This window comes from Diorhabda sublineata, chromosome 10 (genome assembly GCF_026230105.1).
Source record: "Diorhabda sublineata isolate icDioSubl1.1 chromosome 10, icDioSubl1.1, whole genome shotgun sequence".
NCBI classification, from domain to species: domain Eukaryota; kingdom Metazoa; phylum Arthropoda; class Insecta; order Coleoptera; family Chrysomelidae; genus Diorhabda; species Diorhabda sublineata.
In genome coordinates this window covers 6,652,955-6,674,474 of record NC_079483.1, presented here as the reverse complement: position 1 = coordinate 6,674,474, position 21,520 = coordinate 6,652,955, and the positions used below count along the sequence as shown (strand labels likewise).

The window sequence follows — 21,520 nt, the reverse complement described above, 5'->3', positions numbered from 1 at the left end:
ACATTGACAGATGGAGGACATATTGAAAAACAATAATATCCATCTTAAGTTGCAATTTTAGTGTAAATTTCTTAATATACGGATTCAAATTAGTTTTAATGAAAATTAATAATTCGACTACGTATTTTATTTTTTCGATTCTTTGACTCTACTAATGAGAATTTGCGCCCATATCGCGCTGTCACAGATTGTACCCTATTCACTCAAACCGACCAATCTCATTTCTCCAATTTACTGAAATTTTCAACTCGAATAGAGGGGGCACACAACGCGACTAAGAGGGAGTTCCTAGTCCGACGGAAATTTCAGTCAGTTAGTCGAACTTGCGACTTCGTAGCGGCTCGGTTATAGAGCGTTGCTACCCCATTTCACTACCCCTCCTAATTTATTTTTGAATTCAGTTTGCGAATTTGTTTTCTTAGTGCGCGTGTTATAAACTAGTGACAGTTAATTTTATTTATTTATAGTTTTAATATAGTGTTTTTTGTAGTGTTTTAATTTTCAGTTCGGACTATTTGACTTTTCGAGTGGTATTTTTTCTTATAATCGCCTTTGAAGGACTTTAAAGGGATTCTAAACGAGGTAAAAACATATTTGTCTATATGATCTTTAGATCTGTTTTCGTTTTTTTATCATGTAAAACTTATATATAAATTCGGTTTTTCATATTTAATTTATCGTGCGATATAAATATTTTAGAATTTGAGATTTTTCATAGAATTAATGACGTTTTGATGGTTTTTGCACTTATGAAGAATTTACACCCACACAAAATATATTATGAATAAATCTTTGCAACTTGGCTATCAAATAACGTTCGGATGAATGGATTTAATTGCATAAACAAAAATGTTTTTAAGCGAATTCAAAATGAGAATCTCTTTAATTAGAAATAGTTTTAACAATTTTGAAACTAATAAACTATATTTAAAATCAACTCAACTTAAAAAATCACTTCAAATAATGTCAAAAAAAACTGTGAAACTGAAAGGAAAAGTCTTAGAAACATTCGGGAAGAAAAAATCATTTTGAAGCACGTTTTCACGTGGATATTAGATAAGAAACGTTATTTTTCAAATTCGAAACGAAAATCTCTCTAATTACAAATATTTTTAAGAATTTTGGAACTGATATACACTGTTTAAAATCGACTTATCGACTTAGGAATCACATAAAGTTATTAATGACGAGTTTTCCTCGGAAAAATGACAGCAAATAATGTCAAAAAAACTGTGAAACTGGAAGGAAAAGTCTTAGAAACATTCGGGAAGAAAAAATCATTTTGAAGCACGTTTTCACGTGGATATTAGATAAGAAACGTTATTTTCCAAATTCGAAACGAAAATCTCTCTAAATACAAATATTTTTAAGAATTTTGGAACTGATATACACTATTTAAAATCGACTTATCGACTTAGGAATCACATAAAGTTATTAATGACGAGTTTTCCCGGAAAAATCACTCCACATAATGTCAAAAAAACTGTGAAACTGGAAGGAAAAGTCTTAGAAACATTCGGGAAGAAAAAATCATTTTGAAGCACGTTTTCACGTGGATATTAGATAAGAAACGTTATTTTTCAAATTCGAAACGAAAATCTCTCTAATTTGAAATATTTTAAAGAATTTTCGAACTGACATACACTGTTTAAAATCGACTTATCGACTTAGGAATCACATAAATTTATTAATGACGAGTTTTCCCGGAAAAATCACTCCAAATAATATCAAAAAAACTGTGAAACTGGAAGGAAAAGTCTTAGAAACATTCGGGAAGAAAAAATCATTTTGAAGCACGTTTTCACGTGGATATTAGATAAGAAACGTTATTTTCCAAATTCGAAACGAAAATCTCTCTAAATACAAATATTTTTAAGAATTTTGGAACTGATATACACTATTTAAAATCGACTTATCGACTTAGGAATCACATAAAGTTATTAATGACGAGTTTTCCCGGAAAAATCACTCCACATAATGTCAAAAAAACTGTGAAACTGGAAGGAAAAGTCTTAGAAACATTCGGGAAGAAAAAATCATTTTGAAGCACGTTTTCACGTGGATATTAGATAAGAAACGTTATTTTTCAAATTCGAAACGAAAATCTCTCTAATTTGAAATATTTTAAAGAATTTTCGAACTGACATACACTGTTTAAAATCGACTTATCGACTTAGGAATCACATAAATTTATTAATGACGAGTTTTCCCGGAAAAATCACTCCAAATAATATCAAAAAAACTGTGAAACTGGAAGGAAAAGTCTTAGAAACATTCGGGAAGAAAAAATCATTTTGAAGCACGTTTTCACGTGGATATTAGATAAGAAACGTTATTTTCCAAATTCGAAACGAAAATCTCTCTAAATACAAATATTTTTAAGAATTTTGGAACTGATATACACTATTTAAAATCGACTTATCGACTTAGGAATCACATAAAGTTATTAATGACGAGTTTTCCCGGAAAAATCACTCCACATAATGTCAAAAAAACTGTGAAACTGGAAGGAAAACTCTTAGAAACATTCGGGAAGAAAAAATCATTTTGAAGCACGTTTTCACGTGGATATTAGATAAGAAACGTTATTTTTCAAATTCGAAACGAAAATCTCTCTAATTACAAATATTTTTAAGAATTTTCGAACTGACATACACTGTTTAAAATCGACTTATCGACTTAGGAATCACATAAATTTATTAATGACGAGTTTTCCCGGAAAAATCACTCCAAATAATATCAAAAAAACTGTGAAACTGGAAGGAAAAGTCTTAGAAACATTCGGGAAGAAAAAATCATTTTGAAGCACGTTTTCACGTGGATATTAGATAAGAAACGTTATTTTCCAAATTCGAAACGAAAATCTCTCTAATTACAAATATTTTTAAGAATTTTGGAACTGATATACACTATTTAAAATCGACTTATTGACTTAGGAATCACATAAAGTTATTAATGACGAGTTTTCCTCGGAAAAATCACACCAAATAATATCAAAAAAACTGTGAAACTGGAAGGAAAAGTCTTAGAAACATTCGGGAAGAAAAAATCATTTTGAAGCACGTTTTCACGTGGATATTAGATAAGAAACGTTATTTTTCAAATTCGAAACGAAAATCTCTCTAATTACAAATATTTTTAAGAATTTTGGAACTGATATACACTGTTTAAAATCGACTTATCGACTTAGGAATCACATAAAGTTATTAATGACGAGTTTTCCTCGGAAAAATGACAGCAAATAATGTCAAAAAAACTGTGAAACTGGAAGGAAAAGTCTTAGAAACATTCGGGAAGAACAAATCATTTTGAAGCACGTTTTCACGTGGATATTAGATAAGAAACGTTATTTTTCAAATTCGAAACGAAAATCTCTCTAATTTGAAATATTTTAAAGAATTTTGGAACTGATATACACTGTTTAAAATCGACTTATCGACTTAGGAATCACATAAAGTTATTAATGATGAGTTTTCCCGGAAAAATCACACCAGATAATGTCAAAAAAAACTGTGAAACTGGAAGGAAAGTCTTAGAAACATTCGGGAAGACAAATCATTTTGAAGCACGTTTTCACGTGGATATTAGATAAGAAACGTTATTTTTCAAATTCGAAACGAAAATCTCTCTAATTTGAAATATTTTAAAGAATTTCGGAAATGATATACACTATTTAAAATCGACTTATCGTCTTAGGAATCACATAAAGTTATTAATGACGAGTTTTCCTCGGAAAAATCACACCAAATAATATCAAAAAAACTGTGAAACTGGAAGGAAAAGTCTTAGAAACATTCGGGAAGAAAAAATCATTTTGAAGCACGTTTTCACGTGGATATTAGATAAGAAACGTTATTTTCCAAATTCGAAACGAAAATCTCTCTAATTACAAATATTTTTAAGAATTTTGGAACTGATATACACTATTTAAAATCGACTTATCGACTTAGGAATCACATAAAGTTATTAATGACGAGTTTTCCTCGGAAAAATGACAGCAAATAATGTCAAAAAAACTGTGAAACTGGAAGGAAAAGTCTTAGAAACATTCGGGAAGAAAAAATCATTTTGAAGCACGTTTTCACGTGGATATTAGATAAGAAACGTTATTTTTCAAATTCGAAACGAAAATCTCTCTAATTACAAATATTTTTAAGAATTTTGGAACTGATATACACTGTTTAAAATCGACTTATCGACTTAGGAATCACATAAAGTTATTAATGACGAGTTTTCCTCGGAAAAATGACAGCAAATAATGTCAAAAAAACTGTGAAACTGGAAGGAAAAGTCTTAGAAACATTCGGGAAGAAAAAATCATTTTGAAGCACGTTTTCACGTGGATATTAGATAAGAAACGTTATTTTTCAAATTCGAAACGAAAATCTCTCTAATTACAAATATTTTTAAGAATTTTGGAACTGATATACACTGTTTAAAATCGACTTATCGACTTAGGAATCACATAAAGTTATTAATGACGAGTTTTCAAGGAAAAATGACAGCAAATAATGTCAAAAAAACTGTGAAACTGGAAGGAAAAGTCTTAGAAACATTGGGGAAAAGAAAATCATTTTGAAACACGTTTTCACGTGGATATTAGATAAGAAACGTTATTTTTCAAATTCGAAATGAATATCTCTCTAATTACAAATATTTTTAAGAATTTTGAAACTAATAAACTATATTTAAAATCAACTAAACGTCTTCGGAATCACATAAAGTTGTTAGTGTCAATTCAATTTTTTTTAAAACATTTTCTTCATCTGGATTTACTTCGCAATGATATAATAGTGAATTTATCACCATAATTCCACAATTTCATTTATTTCTGAATAGAAATTCTATAAAAACATCCTCATGGTATAAACCATCTTCAACAAAACCGTTTGAACTACCTGTGGTATTATTATCAAACTATATCCGTTTCCTGATTGTATTTTACTGTCATCGACAGTTTCATCCTGCCTAAATTTGTTTGGGGTATGTTCCTCGTTGATCCATGTTTCATCCAAATCAAATTTCTTCGCCATACTACATCACAGCTTCTTTCTATTGAAGCAGATTCTCTTTGATAGTTTTTACAAAGAAAAAATATTTCTTTTGGAAGGTTCTATAGTATGTTTTGACTGATTTTAAACTTTGTCTACTGTTGGGTCTTATTTTCTAAAGATACAAGCACCATTTTCCTTCCAAGTCTCGCTTTCAAACGATTTTTGGTTTTCTGGAGCTTTACGTATTCTTCACAATCCTCTTCTTTGATAACTCAGTGAATCGTTGATTCCCCAACAACAACTAGTTTCTGATGCTGAGGAATCAAGTGTTTCTTAAATACTTTTACATACTTTTCAGTAAATCATACGAAACAATTAATCATTGGTGTTTTTTCTTTTCATTATTTGCTGTTTACGCGGACCTTCCAAATTTTAGAATTCATTCAATAGATTGCATCTTGCAAGCTGCATCTAAACTAAGTTCAGAATATTCAACTTGAACCTCCTCGTAACTACTTAGTAACAGTTTATTTTTATAGAAAAAGTCATTAAATAATTGCAAGACGAGAATTTATTAAAAAAAAGAGAATTTTTTGTTTTAGATACAATTTTATTCAATTATTTAGTTTTTATAACATTATCTTATATATCTTCGTTATTAGTTTTTGGAAATCTTATAACAGCGACCTACAATAGGTTTAAAATGTTTTACAAGACTTTCAGTCAATAAATTTTTTCAGGAACTTGCGTGTCGAACTTATTTTCATATATCATCATAAAATTTATTTATTTTCTATTTGCCAGTAGATTACCCTGTAAATTATCACATTTTTCGTATTCCCCGTTAAATTACAGTCTTTTTGGTCAAAACATACAGGATTTTGGAATAAAAACCTTATCAAGTAATAAAAAATTAGTTATTACATTAATTCATTTGAAAAACTCCCTAAAAAAAATACCCTGTATATTAATAATTTTATTTAAACGTCTTATATCTAAACTTATTATATATCGTGATAAAATGAACCTTCGTAATATAAAATTTTGAATAAATAATCCATATATATAAAACTGATTAAATTCGATTAAATAAATTAATAATAAATAATAATTTGGATATTTTCGTCTAGTTCACCCTGTATATTATCTTGTTTATTGTAGTTTACATTGATTAAAATCTTTTTGTTCAAGATATACGGAGTTTTGAAATAAAAAGCTTGTCAATTGATAAGAAATTAGTTATTACATTAACTCATTTAAAAAACTAGCTAATCAAAACTACCCTATGTATTAATAATTCTATTTAAACGTCTAATATCTAAATTTAACATATATCGTGATAAAATGACACTTCTGGATGTCAAATTTTCAATAAATATGAAATTTATAAAAAACTAATTAAATTGAATTAAATAAATTAATAATAAATAATAATTTGCATATTTTCGCCTAAGTCACCCTGTATATGATAATGTTTATGATAGTTTACATTGAATCAAATCTTCTTGATCAAAATATACAGGGTATTGAAATAAAAAGCTTACCAAGTAATAAGGAATTAGTTATTACTTCAATTTATTTAATAATAGTGATTAATAAAAGTTATAGATATTAATAATATTATTAAAATAAAAATTAATCCTTATCGTGATTAAATGCCATTTCGGAAAGTCTAATTTCCAAATTTTTGTTCAATTTTATTGCGAAAACTTACGTTTAAATAAAAATTACCCCAACTAATAGAAAACATCAAACTAATAAATTTAAATGCAAACGTGAAGAAAATCCGAGGGGACATTCTATATAGATGATATTTTTCCAAATTTCCACAACTAGTTTTTTTTTCTTATGAGTTTTTATGGAGTATTAATATTATTTACCGTAATATTCACCGCTACATTTTTTTATTTGCTTTCACTGACATATCTCACGGATTTCTCTAAAAATATGATTTTCGTGTTTGGTATCTATTATAAAGTTGGTTTGAGGATAAAAAAAAATAATAATAAAATCTTTCACCTACTTTCGATATTGTGAAGTTGACCGAGGCAATTTAACCGTGGCAGTTAAATTGTTGACATAACAGCAGTTTACATATTCTAAAATAGCGATAATGAACCGATAATGAACCCACAGACAATACACACCATTCAATGTTGCTGAATCGCGAATTCCTATTATGAAAATAATATGGAACAGTCGATGATAGACCTTTCGAAATATAAACAAAAATTTTATTTCAATTGAGAATGCAATTATGAATTATATTGCTAAAACAAACTATTATATATCTTTAGAAACATTTTTTAACTAAAATAAACTGTCATCTATCGTTAGAGACTGTATTCCACAAAAACTGAGGTTCTAGTTTTAATTCTTCAAAACCCTGCTATAGATGTCGCTAGCTACGTTGTTTGTATTAATATCTGAGTCCAGAACACTCAGCTGAGTGTCCAATTATTGATGAGACGTTGAGTATAGCAAGGACAATCTATTTTATGCTTAAGAGACATTTTTTAACAAAAATCAACTGGCATTTATCGTTAGAGACTGTCTTACATAAAAACTGAAGTTCTAGTTTTAATTCTTAAAAACCCTGCTATAGATGTCGCTAGCTACGTTGTTTGTATTAATATCTGAGTCCAGAGCACTCAGCTGAGTGTCCAATTATTGATGAGACGTTGGGTATAGCAAGGACAATCTATTTTATGCTTAAGAGACATTTTTTAACAAAAATCAACTGGCATTTATCGTTAGAGACTGTCTTACATAAAAACTGAAGTTCTAGTTTTAATTCTTAAAAACCTTGCTATAGATGTCGCTAGCTACGTTTTTTGTATTAATATCTGAGTCTAGAACACTCAACTGAGTCTCAAATTATTGATGAGACGTTGGGTATAGCAAGGACAATTTATTTTATGTCTTTAGAGACATTTTTTAACAAAAATCAACTGGCATTTATCGTTAGAGACTGTCTTACATAAAAACTGAAGTTCTAGTTTTAATTCTTAAAAACCCTGCTATAGATGTCGCTAGCTACGTTGTTTGTATTAATATCTGAGTCCAGAACACTCAGCTGAGTGTCCAATTATTGATGAGACGTTGGGTATAGCAAGGACAATCTATTTTATGCTTAAGAGACATTTTTTAACAAAAATCAACTGGCATTTATCGTTAGAGACTGTCTTCCATAAAAATTGAGGTTCTAGTTTTAACTCTTCACAACCCTGCTATAGATGTCACTAGCTAAGTTGTTTGTATTAATATCTGAGTCTAGAACACTCAGCTGAGTCTCAAATTATTGATGAGACGTTGAGTATAGCAAGGACAATCTATTTTATGCTTAAGAGACATTTTTTAACAAAAATCAACTGGCATTTATCGTTAGAGACTGTCTTACATAAAAACTGAAGTTCTAGTTTTAATTCTTGAAAACCCTGCTATAGATGTCGCTAGCTACGTTGTTTGTATTAATATCTGAGTCCAGAACACTCAACTGAGTCTCAAATTATTAATGAGTCGTTGGGTATAGCAAGGACAATCTATTTTATGTCTTTAGAGACATTTTTTAACAAAAATCAACTGGCATTTATCGTTAGAGACTGTCTTACATAAAAACTGAAGTTCTAGTTTTAATTCTTGAAAACCCTGCTATAGATGTCGCTAGCTACGTTTTTTGTATTAATATCTGAGTCTAGAACACTCAACTGAGTCTCAAATTATTGATGAGTCGTTGGGTATAGCAAGGACAATCTATTTTATGTCTTTAGAGACATTTTTTAACAAAAATCAACTGGCATTTATCGTTAGAGACTGTCTTCCATAAAAATTAAGGTTCTAGTTTTAAATCTTCACAACCCTGCTATAGATGTCGCTAGCTAAGTTGTTTGTATCAATATCTGAGTCTAGAACACTCAGCTGAGTCTCAAATTATTGATGAGACGTTGGGTATAGCAAGGACAATCTATTTTATGTCTTTAGAGACATTTTTTAACAAAAATCAACTGGCATTTATCGTTAGAGACTGTCTTCCATAAAAATTGAGGTTCTAGTTTTAAATCTTCATAACCCTGCTATAGATGTCGCTAGCTAAGTTGTTTGTATCAATATCTGAGTCTAGAACACTCAGCTGAGTCTCAAATTATTGATGAGACGTTGGGTATAGCAAGGACAATCTATTTTATGTCTTTAGAGACATTTTTTAACAAAAATCAACTTGCATTTATCGTTAGAGACTGTCTTCCATAAAAATTGAGGTTCTAGTTTTAAATCTTCACAACCCTGCTATAGATGTCACTAGCTAAGTTGTTTGTATCAATATCTGAGTCTAGAACACTCAGCTGAGTCTCAAATTATTGATGAGACGTTGGGTATAGCAAGGACAATCTATTTTATGTCTTTAGAGACATTTTTTAACAAAAATCAACTGGCATTTATCGTTAGAGACTGTCTTACATAAAAACTGAAGTTCTAGTTTTAATTCTTCAAAACCCTGCTATAGATGTCGCTAGCTACGTTTTTTGTATTAATATCTGAGTCTAGAACACTCAGCTGAGTCTCAAATAATTGATGAGGCGTTGAGTATTGCAAGGACAATCTATTTTATGTTTATAGAGACATTTTTTAACAAAAATCAACTGGCATTTATCGTTAGAGACTGTCTTACATAAAAACTGAAGTTCTAGTTTTAATTCTTCAAAACCTTGCTATAGATGTCGCTAGCTACGTTGTTTGTATTAATATCTGAGTCTAGCTGTGTCTCTTAATTATTGATGAGTACCAGGATAATGCAAGGAGCGAATATTATTTTACGTTTACGTGAACAAAAAGGATATGGAACATATATCAAAATGACATATGACAGACGTAATATGAATTATAATTATTAATTATTATATTCAAAAATTAGCTCCAATATAACCCAAGCAAATTTCACTAAACTTTAGATATAAGCTTAATAAAATATTGGTTACTTCTCATTTATATTTTGTACCAAACATTTTTCTTTAGTGCTACTTAAACTTTTATCAATAAACACGAGCCTTCACCTATAGATAACCTCACTTTTGTAAAGCGTTTGTCTTAGCAGGAATACCTTCACCTCTTCATATTCATATTACTGCTCAACTAAGTTGAAATTTCTGAAACTTGACTTTACCTTCAGTCTCTGAAGACGATATTTTGGTTATCGAAACATACATCAAACAGTGTAATCGTGTCTGTTGGTGTAGTTATATTATAAACAGTCTTCAGTCTCGTCGAAACGCGCTCTCTTCTTTGTCATCTTCAACTTGATTCTCTCAGAGAGACCCATCATTTCTTTATGTACCCTCTCACCCTGGAATACCCCACTTTAAACGCTGTGAAAGATTCATCAATGAATTCGATGTTATGAGTGTTTAAAAACAATTTTTTGTCCGAGATGTATATTTCAAATATCCGTAAACAACTCAAATTGCACTCGTATAACAATACGTCAATGTCAGATCTGACATATGCACATCAGTGTTGCCATATCTAAAAACTTTTTTCTCCATAAATACAAATTAATTTTCGTTAAATTTATTCGGAATTTATATAATTTGGACACGTGGTTTATGAGAATAACGTCATTAATAATTAGATAATCAGACAACACATGATTTTTTTAAATCATTTAAGCGTTTAAAAACTGTGTAGAAATAACTTATGATATCAACAGATATATGGTTAATTAAAGTTCCGATTTGGGTCAAAAATTTTCATAAAATCATCTATTGAAATATACAATGTCCACTATAATTAAATAATAGTATATAATAAATAATATATAGTGCGTAAATTGTTTCGAAATCATTGTTTTATGCCTTTTTGTGAGTGAAAGACCAGTCTCATCATATTTTGTATTTTGACAAATCAATATTAATGTTTTGAAAAAGGAAATTATATAATTAGTTTTGAAGAATATAGTTTGAAAAACATCATTTGCTTTCGATGTATTTTGAATAATATTTTGTGTATTAGAAGCAAAAATTATATTTCATCTAGTTGGACAAATTTGTTTTTATAAATTTTTATAAATTAATTTTTGTACTAGAATTATCTTGTATCTCAAAATAGGTTTTTTTTGAGATAATAACCATGCAAATATTTCTCCCAATGGAAACTTAAAATGTCTAGCAACTTTTGATTAGACCATGTATAATGGAATCGTATTAATAACCTCAACTCTATTTTCTCATTAAACTTAGTTTATGTTGCAACTATTTCCGTGTAAATGAAAATTAAAAAACAATCGTTATTAATGAGATAACAAAAAAAAGTCAGTTAATTCATTTTTAATTAATTTCACCTAGAAAAACAATTTTCGTAGTGTAATTAAATTAAATGATTATTTAAATTGATTTAACATAAAAAAACCGGCAACAGTTGCGTGCAAAACTGAAATTTTACATAGATATTAAGGGTTATTGATACATGTGGCGCGTCCACCATAATTTTAAAAAAATTAATTTATATTAACAATTACGAAATGCAGTTTACTGTAATCGACATAATAAAAATTGTAGTTTAACTAACAATATCCACAAAATGTTTTACATCTTATATACACTAGTTAATACACAGATTTATTGTTTCAAGGTAAAAACAACCCTTGTTAACGATATAAATAACTAGATTACAAATTTTTTTTAGGTTCAACCCTGCTTAACAAAATAACGATTTCTGATATAAATTGAATTGTTTTCAAATAAAGTATAACCTATTTTTAAGAAAACTAATTTTTGTTTTGGATAATGTATCTTTTAAGTAAATAATATGAAAAAAACGTGATTGGGAAAATATGTTTAGAATCAACAGCTAAATCTTCATACTAATCCTTGAAATCGATTGTCAACTGTCTGTATTTGTTTATTAGTTCGATGTTTGCTACTTAAATTCTGTGATATGGCCACACTAATATTAATATGTCAAATATGACATTGTAATTATGACGTTTGACATTTTTAATGGTGAACGTACTTCGCTATAAAATGAGTTTCGTAAAGTTCGTTCAAAATCGGCTGTCATACCAGAAAACATTCAATATTCCATGTAAATTTTACTGTCAAAAGGTTTTTTTCGCATAAATTGTTGTTCATAACAAATATTGAGTCGATTGGTGCAAATAAATAATAATAATAATAAGCAATAAGTTGTTTATAATACAGTGACAGATGACGTATCATAGATCTATGTATATGAACCCGAAAGTGTATGGGTGTTTCAAGACTAATTGGGGGCGCGTTTGACAGAAGTGTCAAGGAAGTGTCAAGGAAACCAATCGCAGACGACGAATCATTCTACAATCACAACAATGAGTGCTCTCAAACTATTTTGAACAATCAAAACATCAAATAGATAGATTATCCGCCGTACAGTCGTTCTTTGACACTCGATGATTTCTTCTTTTTTCTGTAGATCAAAAATAAATTGCGGATTAAATAGCAACCCTCGTAATTGGTCGAACCTCGGGCGTTTTGACTGTATATAAACCATAAAATTGATTATTCAACCATTCAGTAAAGTTGGTATGAAAAAAATTATTGTTTCTCCGCAACCTTTCCAACAGTTATATGATGATCCTCTTCAATTATGACTTTGATTTTGTCATCTTCAACTTCAGTAGACCGATCATGCTCATTTTTGAAGGAAAAATCTCTAGAACCAGAATACACGTGGACTATAATAAGCAATCGGTACCATAAACTTGAAATATTTCTTTATGAGCTGCTTCTAAAGTTCCGTCAATGTGACCAGTATCACGTGACAAGACAAGAGGTTGAAACGTTGTCTAAGGTTTATCTTTTTAATATAAAATCGATTGCATCAATCGAAAATTCATAAAAATCATGAAAAATAACAAAAAAACGTAGAGGAAATCCAAGAAAACCGTCGATTGAGAATGTTGAGGTTTGAATATGAAAGAAAGAAAAAAATCCCACGTAATTTCGAAGAAAATTTTCTGTCAATTTATCATAATTCAAAACTAGATGTAATAAACCGCGTGTTTCCCTGTTAAATAAAAATGTTAATTAGATATCCATATAAATGATCCTTTTTATTATTATTCATCATATTCGGCATTGTATTATCGATTATTATATTTTTTCTTTCAGTTTTATAATGATTAATAGTTAAATATCGATAGGTAAGTATAAATATACAATTCCATTAATTTTTCATTCAAATTCCATTTGAAAAAACGTTCGGAATATTAATTAACATTCTAACAAGAATAAATGAATAATAAAAACGACGTGCTATCACATTATCTTCAATTCCAGTCTCTATATATCTTCTACAACAAAAATTTTAAACTAATAATCGTTTACACCCGGTATAATAATACTAATAATTGTATAGTGTGTTCATAAATTCACTAATATTTCATTTTATATCTAAACGCACAATTAAACCATTCTGATTTCAATAGATTACGAAAAAGTGTTCCATTTTGAAATAAAACCTGCCCTTATATATTTTTAATTCATTCACATCATCTCAATCATTTAAAAAAACTTCAATATCTGGTTAATTTATTTTATATTCACCCTGTATTCAAGATTGCTTCAACAGATTCGAATCCTGTTCCTTTAAACGCAGATTTAACCTTGGGAAAGATGTAGAAATCACACGGTGGAAGATCCGGCGATTGCGATGGGTGTTTTAGCACTGGGACGTTGTGGAATGAATCGCGCTCTGGTTTTTTTTTAATTGCTTCAATCTACTAAACTCCTGTTCCTTTCAACGCAGATTTAACCTTGGGAAAGATGTAGAAATCACACGGTGAAAGATCCGGCGAATACGATGGGTATTTTAGACTGGGACGTTGTAGAATGAATCGCGTTCTGGTTTTCCTTTAATTGCTTCAAAAGACTAAAATCCTGTTCCCTTAAATGCAGATTTAAACTTGGGAAAGATGTAGAAATCACACGGTGAAAGATCCGGCGAATACGATGGGTATTTTAGACTGGGACGTTGTAGAATGAATCGCGTTCTGGTTTTCCTTTAATTGCTTCAAAAGACTAAAATCCTGTTCCCTTAAATGCAGATTTAAACTTGGGAAAGATGTAGAAATCACACGGTGGAAGATCCGGCGATTGCGATGGGTGTTTTAGCACTGGGACGTTGTGGAATGAATCGCGCTCTGGTTTTCCTTTAATTGCTTCAAAAGACTAAAATCCTGTTCCCTTAAATGCAGATTTAAACTTGGGAAAGATGTAGAAATCACACGGTGAAAGATCCGGCGAATACGATGGGTATTTTAGACTGGGACGTTGTAGAATGAATCGCGTTCTGGTTTTCCTTTAATTGCTTCAAAAGACTAAAATCCTGTTCCCTTAAATGCAGATTTAAACTTGGGAAAGATGTAGAAATCACACGGTGGAAGATCCGGCGATTGCGATGGGTGTTTTAGCACTGGGACGTTGTGGAATGAATCGCGCTCTGGTTTTCCTTTAATCGCTTCAAAAGACTAAAATCCTGTTCCCTTAAATGCAGATTTAAACTTGGGAAAGATGTAGAAATCACACGGTGGAAGATCCGGCGATTGCGATGGGTGTTTTAGCACTGGGACGTTGTAGAATGAATCGCGCTCTGGTTTTCCTTTAATTGCTTCAAAAGACTAAAATCCTGTTCCCTTAAATGCAGATTTAAACTTGGGAAAGATGTAGAAATCACACGGTGGAAGATCCGGCGATTGCGATGGGTGTTTTAGCACTGGGACGTTGTGGAATGAATCGCGCTCTGGTTTTTCTTTAATTGCTTCAACAGACTAACATCCTGTTCCTTTCAACGCAGATTTAACCTTAGGAAAGATGTAGAAATCACACGGTGGAAGATCCGGCGAATACGATGGGTGTTTTAGCACTGGGACGTACACTACTCAGAGAGTAAAATATTCTAAAACATTAGAAGAAATCTAAAAAATTTTGAACAAATTGTAAGAATCATAATCAAAAAGGATGAAACTGTATGGTAATGTTTAGAAAATTATATTACATCTATTTAAAATCAATTTTTGAAGTATTGAAGTTGAAGAATCCTTAATTTATTAGTATATAATAAACTAAGAAGCATTTTTTGCTCAGTCGTGTCAAAAATTGTAATAACAAAACCTCCGAGAAAAAATCATAGAGACGGGGACTGGGATTTAATAAAAACTGTAGCTGAAGCTCAAAAGTGGGTTTTAAAAAATTCTTTGTTGGTATTTAAGAAGTAGAAGGTACGAAAAAAGAAAGTTAGGTTAGGTTAGGTTGAATGAATCAACTATAAGCTGCGAGACTTGATTTTTCTCTACAAATATCGTTTTTAATGACATACTTTATAATTTATCGCAATATAAAAAATTAGAAAACGTCAAAAATTAACTTTTCGTTGTTATTTTCGAAGCACACCTCGTATATTTGCGTCGAGAATAGAAAAAACAAAAGAAACAATTCACGGTTTTCACAAATTCCTTTCGGCGTATGTGATTTTATTTCTTTTTTTATAATCATAATCAAGTATGCTGATTGCGTGGTATACAAAAACAATCCAAGACGCTTTCACAAAATTACAGCGTTTCAGCAATTCCTTTACGTCAGTTATAAATATATTAATAATATTGATGAGGTTCGCTAAAAACTTAAAATAAAAATAAACGCGTTCGTGCAATTTACCGCGTTGTCATTAATTAGGAAAAACCTATTTTCTACCGGGCAAATCATTTGCTATTTATTAACGAAATTCAATAAAGAAATTTATAAAATGAAATCACATTTCATATCCCAAATCGACTTAACACACAACACAAGTCAAATCGGTGATCTAACCATCATTTTCGACAGTTAAAACTTGGTCAAGTTGTTTCGCTGTGGACGAGTATCACTAAAAGATAACCCACATGCAGCAGGTCCTGTGACGGAAAACATAACATTTAAATACCACAAAAAGATACTAGGATAGTTCCAAATGTACCTAGCATGACCTAGAGATGGCGGTCATCGTTTTATGATAAAATACTTTCATTTGAAAAGTCACAGCGCAACCACTGAACCAGATTCTACTCTGGGTGAAGTTGCTTCTTCGATATAAAATATGGCGAAGGCCAGAAAAGCAGTGGTCTATCAAATGAGATGCTGTCTTCATAAATGTTGAGGAAAATCCACCAAGTGGTACTGCGCGAGCTAGCACACTTAGTAGGCATTTCAAAAAGTGCGGTATTAACTGGAAATTTGGGCTGTACTCAAGATGAGTCATGAAGATGTGTTTGGCGATGTTTCATAACCATGGATGAAACGTGGGTCCATCACTTCACTTCCGAAACAAAAAACAAACAATCAAAACTACGGAATGAAAAGGAAAAATCGGTTCTAAAGAAGTCAAAGACTGTTCCATTTGAAGACAAGATCATGGCGACGGTTTTTAAGGGATGCGCGTGGGATAATTTTCGTTGATTATTTTGAAAAAAAAAGGAAAACTATCAATGGAATTTATTGGAATGTTTGTGCAAAGAAAACAAACAAAAATGGTAGTATTTGGTTAAGAAGAAAGTGTTTTATTAAGACAATGCACCAGGTCACATATCCGATATGGCAATAGTCAAAATTGCTACCTTATTCACTAGATTTAACTCCCTGGGATTATTTTCTATACCAAATCTTGAAAAACAGACTCAATAGTTAAAGATTTTCAAACAACGATGAGGTGATTTCAGGGAGTTAATGATTATTTCGGAAATCTTGACGATTCTTAGTATAAAAATTGTATAAACTTTGGTACCATCCTCGTATACGTCAAATATAATTAATCTAACTATAGATTTTACAATAATCATAAAGTTAATCGAAATAACAAAGTAATAAGTGCAATATAATTAATATTTCTTAATCTTGTTTCAATTCGGTTGGTAAACATGATAAAAGCTGTCAAATTTCCACATACGTCAAACAAAGTAGTACAAAATACGTAAAGTACAATCCAAATATTTGCGTTTGAAACCTTCCAATCCGAAACGAAATTCAAATTCGCCGACATTCTTCAAATAAAACTTCTAAAAAACCGCTTTCGGTCTTTAATAGTTTATACCGAATCGTAAATCCTACCAACCGGCTGACGATCTTAATCTCGAAAAATTGAGCAATAAAATTTAAATTAAAATTTAATTCTTACTCAAACGTACTTATTCAAACACTGCAGCTAAATTATACTCAAATAAATAAACAGGTTATTGGGTAACACTGAGAAAAATACATCGTTAAGTATAAAATATTTTATACGCAAAATGTAATACAAAAAAATCGATTTAAGCGACATCTCTGCACCTACATTCCATAACTGTCAGTTACCATCGACAACCACCAAGAATTCTACCACCAATAAGTGTTAAAACCACTCAAATGGTTACCTTATTGAGACAAAACCATAAATGCATTAAAATTGTTTCCAGTCTCGTGTTTCCAGAGTTTACCATCGCTACCATCTGGTCTTCACTGGTGTTGGAATCCAACCAGAGCTCAAAGAAACGCAAGAAATGGCTGTGAGTGCAGTGAGAAGGCAGCTAACCTCGAACCAAAAAGGCATCAAACCGTCTACGATTTGCAAAAACAACATGTTAATGGAACCGATAACCAATTGAGCTCCGTTCTCTTCTGATCTACGAATTGAAAGTGTACTTGCAGAGAAAGAGTCTTCAAAAGACGTGGAGCACGTCCAAAAGCAAACGTGGCTTATGGAGGAGGAGGCATTTCAATGGAAGCAAAAACTGAATTGGTTTTGATTGAAACTGGCGGTGGAGCGAAGGAATTAACAGCGAACCGATACATTTCAGGAAATTACGTCGTTCACTTCAGCGACGAAAATTTGATACCAAGAAAACGAATAACAACAACATAGACCACTCATTATAAAGCTAAGACTAATTGCTTTGAGATGGTAAAAACAGAAAAGGAATTGAAGCTGCAGATTCTTTGCTAGAGGCTATAAAGTATCTATATAAATAAGACTGAAACGAGATTTACATATCTCGATATAACGAGACTGTGTGAAGAAATCCAATTTATGTTTCTGGATTCCATATAATCAAAATCGTTACGAGATGGGATCTAGATTGAAACGAGCCCCACTTTTTTCGAGATTATTTGTCATTTTTCCAGTTCTATAGAAAGACTAAAAGAAACTTATGAAAGACGAGATCTAGACAGTTCTATAACAAAATAAAAGAATGCGTTAAAAGTCGAGATCTAGACTGAAACGAGACCCAATTTTTTCGAGATCGTATGAAGTCTTATTTATCCTTTTTCCAGTTCTATAACAAAATAAAAGAAACTTATGAAAGACGAGATCTAGACAGTTCTATAACAAAATAAAAGAATGCGTTGAAAGTCGAGATCTAGACTGAAACGAGACCCAGTTTTTTCGAGATCGTATGAAGTCTTATTCATCCTTTTTCCAGTTCTATAACAAACTAAAAGAAACTTATGAAAGACGAGATCTAGACAGTTCTATAACAAAATAAAAGAATGCGTTGAAAGTCGAGATCTAGACTGAAACGAGACCCAGTTTTTTCGAGATCGTATGAAGTCTTATTTATCCTTTTTCCAGTTCTATAACAAACTAAAAGAAACTTATGGAAGACGAGATCTAGACAGTTCTATAACAAAATAAGAGAATGATTTAAAAGTCGAGATCTAGACTGAAACGAGACCCAGTTTTTTCGAGATCGTATGAAGTCTTATTTATCCTTTTTCCAGTTCTATAACAAACTAAAAGAAACTTATGAAAGACGAGATCTAGACAGTTCTATAACAAAATAAAAGAATGCGTTGAAAGTCGAGATCTAGACTGAAACGAGACCCAATTTTTTCGAGATCGTATGAAGTCTTATTTATCCTTTTTCCAGTTCTATAACAAACTAAAAGAAACTTATGAAAGACGAGATCTAGACAGTTCTATAACAAAATAAGAGAATGATTTAAAAGTCGAGATCTAGACTGAAACGAGACCCAGTTTTTTCGAGATCGTATGAAGTCTTATTTATCCTTTTTCCAGTTCTATAACAAACTAAAAGAAACTTATGAAAGACGAGATCTAGACAGTTCTATAACAAAATAAGAGAATGATTTAAAAGTCGAGATCTAGACTGAAACGAGACCCAATTTTTTCGAGATCGTATGAAGTCTTATTTATCATTTTTCCAGTTCTATAACAAACTAAAAGAAACTTATGAAAGACGAGATCTAGACAGTTCTATAACAAAATAAAAGAATGCGTTAAAAGTCGAGATCTAGACTGAAACGAGACCCAGTTTTTTCGAGATCGTATGAAGTCTTATTTATCCTTTTTCCAGTTCTATAACAAACTAAAAGAAACTTATGAAAGACGAGATCTAGACAGTTCTATAACAAAATAAAAGAATGCGTTGAAAGTCGAGATCTAGACTGAAACGAGACCCAATTTTTTCGAGATCGTATGAAGTCTTATTTATCCTTTTTCCAGTTCTATAACAAACTAAAAGAAACTTATGAAAGACGAGATCTAGACTAAAACGAGACCCAGTTTTTTCGAGATCGTATGAAGTCTTATTTATCCTTTTTCCAGTTCTATAACAAACTAAAAGAAACTTATGAAAGACGAGATCTAGACAGTTCTATAACAAAATAAGAGAATGATTTAAAAGTCGAGATCTAGACTGAAACGAGACCCAGTTTTTTCGAGATCGTATGAAGTCTTATTTATCCTTTTTCCAGTTCTATAACAAACTAAAAGAAACTTATGAAAGACGAGATCTAGACAGTTCTATAACAAAATAAGAGAATGATTTAAAAGTCGAGATCTAGACTGAAACGAGACCCAATTTTTTCGAGATCGTATGAAGTCTTATTTATCATTTTTCCAGTTCTATAACAAACTAAAAGAAACTTATGAAAGACGAGATCTAGACAGTTCTATAACAAAATAAGGGAATGATTTAAAAGTCGAGATCTAGACTGAAACGAGACCCAGTTTTTTCGAGATCGTATGAAGTCTTATTCATCCTTTTTCCAGTTCTATAACAAACTAAAAGAAACTTATGAAAGACGAGATCTAGACAGTTCTATAACAAAATAAAAGAATGCGTTGAAAGTCGAGATCTAGACTGAAACGAGACCCAGTTTTTTCGAGATCGTATGAAGTCTTATTTATCCTTTTTCCAGTTCTATAACAAACTAAAAGAAACTTATGAAAGACGAGATCTAGACAGTTCTATAACAAAATAAGGGAATGATTTAAAAGTCGAGATCTAGACTGAAACGAGACCCAGTTTTTTCGAGATCGTATGAAGTCTTATTTATCCTTTTTCCAGTTCTATAACAAACTAAAAGAAACTTATGAAAGACGAGATCTAGACAGTTCTATAACAAAATAAGAGAATGATTTAAAAGTCGAGATCTAGACTGAAACGAGACCCAGTTTTTTCGAGATCGTATGAAGTCTTATTTATCCTTTTTCCAGTTCTATAACAAACTAAAAGAAACTTATGAAAGACGAGATCTAGACAGTTCTATAACAAAATAAGAGAATGATTTAAAAGTCGAGATCTAGACTGAAACGAGACCCAGTTTTTTCGAGATCGTATGAAGTCTTATTTATCCTTTTTCCAGTTCTATAACAAACTAAAAGAAACTTATGAAAGACGAGATCTAGACAGTTCTATAACAAAATAAGAGAATGATTTAAAAGTCGAGATCTAGACTGAAACGAGACCCAATTTTTTCGAGATCGTATGAAGTCTTATTTATCCTTTTTCCAGTTCTATAACAAACTAAAAGAAACTTATGAAAGACGAGATCTAGACAGTTCTATAACAAAATAAGAGAATGATTTAAAAGTCGAGATCTAGACTGAAACGAGACCCAGTTTTTTCGAGATCGTATGAAGTCTTATTTATCCTTTTTCCAGTTCTATAACAAACTAAAAGAAACTTATGAAAGACGAGATCTAGACAGTTCTATAACAAAATAAGAGAATGATTTAAAAGTCGAGATCTAGACTGAAACGAGACCCAGTTTTTTCGAGATCGTATGAAGTCTTATTTATCCTTTTTCCAGTTCTATAACAAACTAAAAGAAACTTATGAAAGACGAGATCTAGACAGTTCTATAACAAAATAAGAGAATGATTTAAAAGTCGAGATCTAGACTGAAACGAGACCCAATTTTTTCGAGATCGTATGAAGTCTTATTTATCCTTTTTCCAGTTCTATAACAAACTAAAAGAAACTTATGAAAGACGAGATCTAGACAGTTCTATAACAAAATAAGAGAATGATTTAAAAGTCGAGATCTAGACTGAAACGAGACCCAGTTTTTTCGAGATCGTATGAAGTCTTATTTATCCTTTTTCCAGTTCTATAACAAACTAAAAGAAACTTATGAAAGACGAGATCTAGACAGTTCTATAACAAAATAAAAGAATGATTTAAAAGTCGAGATCTAGACTGAAACGAGACCCAATTTTTTCGAGATCGTATGAAGTCTTATTCA

At 30.9% G+C, this 21,520-nt stretch overlaps 1 protein-coding gene across 2 annotated transcripts in view; it reads left to right on the top strand.

The window, feature by feature from the left end:
• The first annotated feature begins 311 nt into the window (after nucleotides 1-311).
• Nucleotides 312-21,520, top strand: part of LOC130449947 (zinc finger protein castor homolog 1) — a 182,190-nt gene continuing 160,981 nt past the window's right edge. For both annotated transcript variants that reach the window (XM_056788065.1, XM_056788064.1), the window contains exon 1: nucleotides 312-582. The gene's annotated coding sequence lies outside the window, so the exon portion shown is untranslated. The remainder of the gene's footprint in view (nucleotides 583-21,520) is intronic.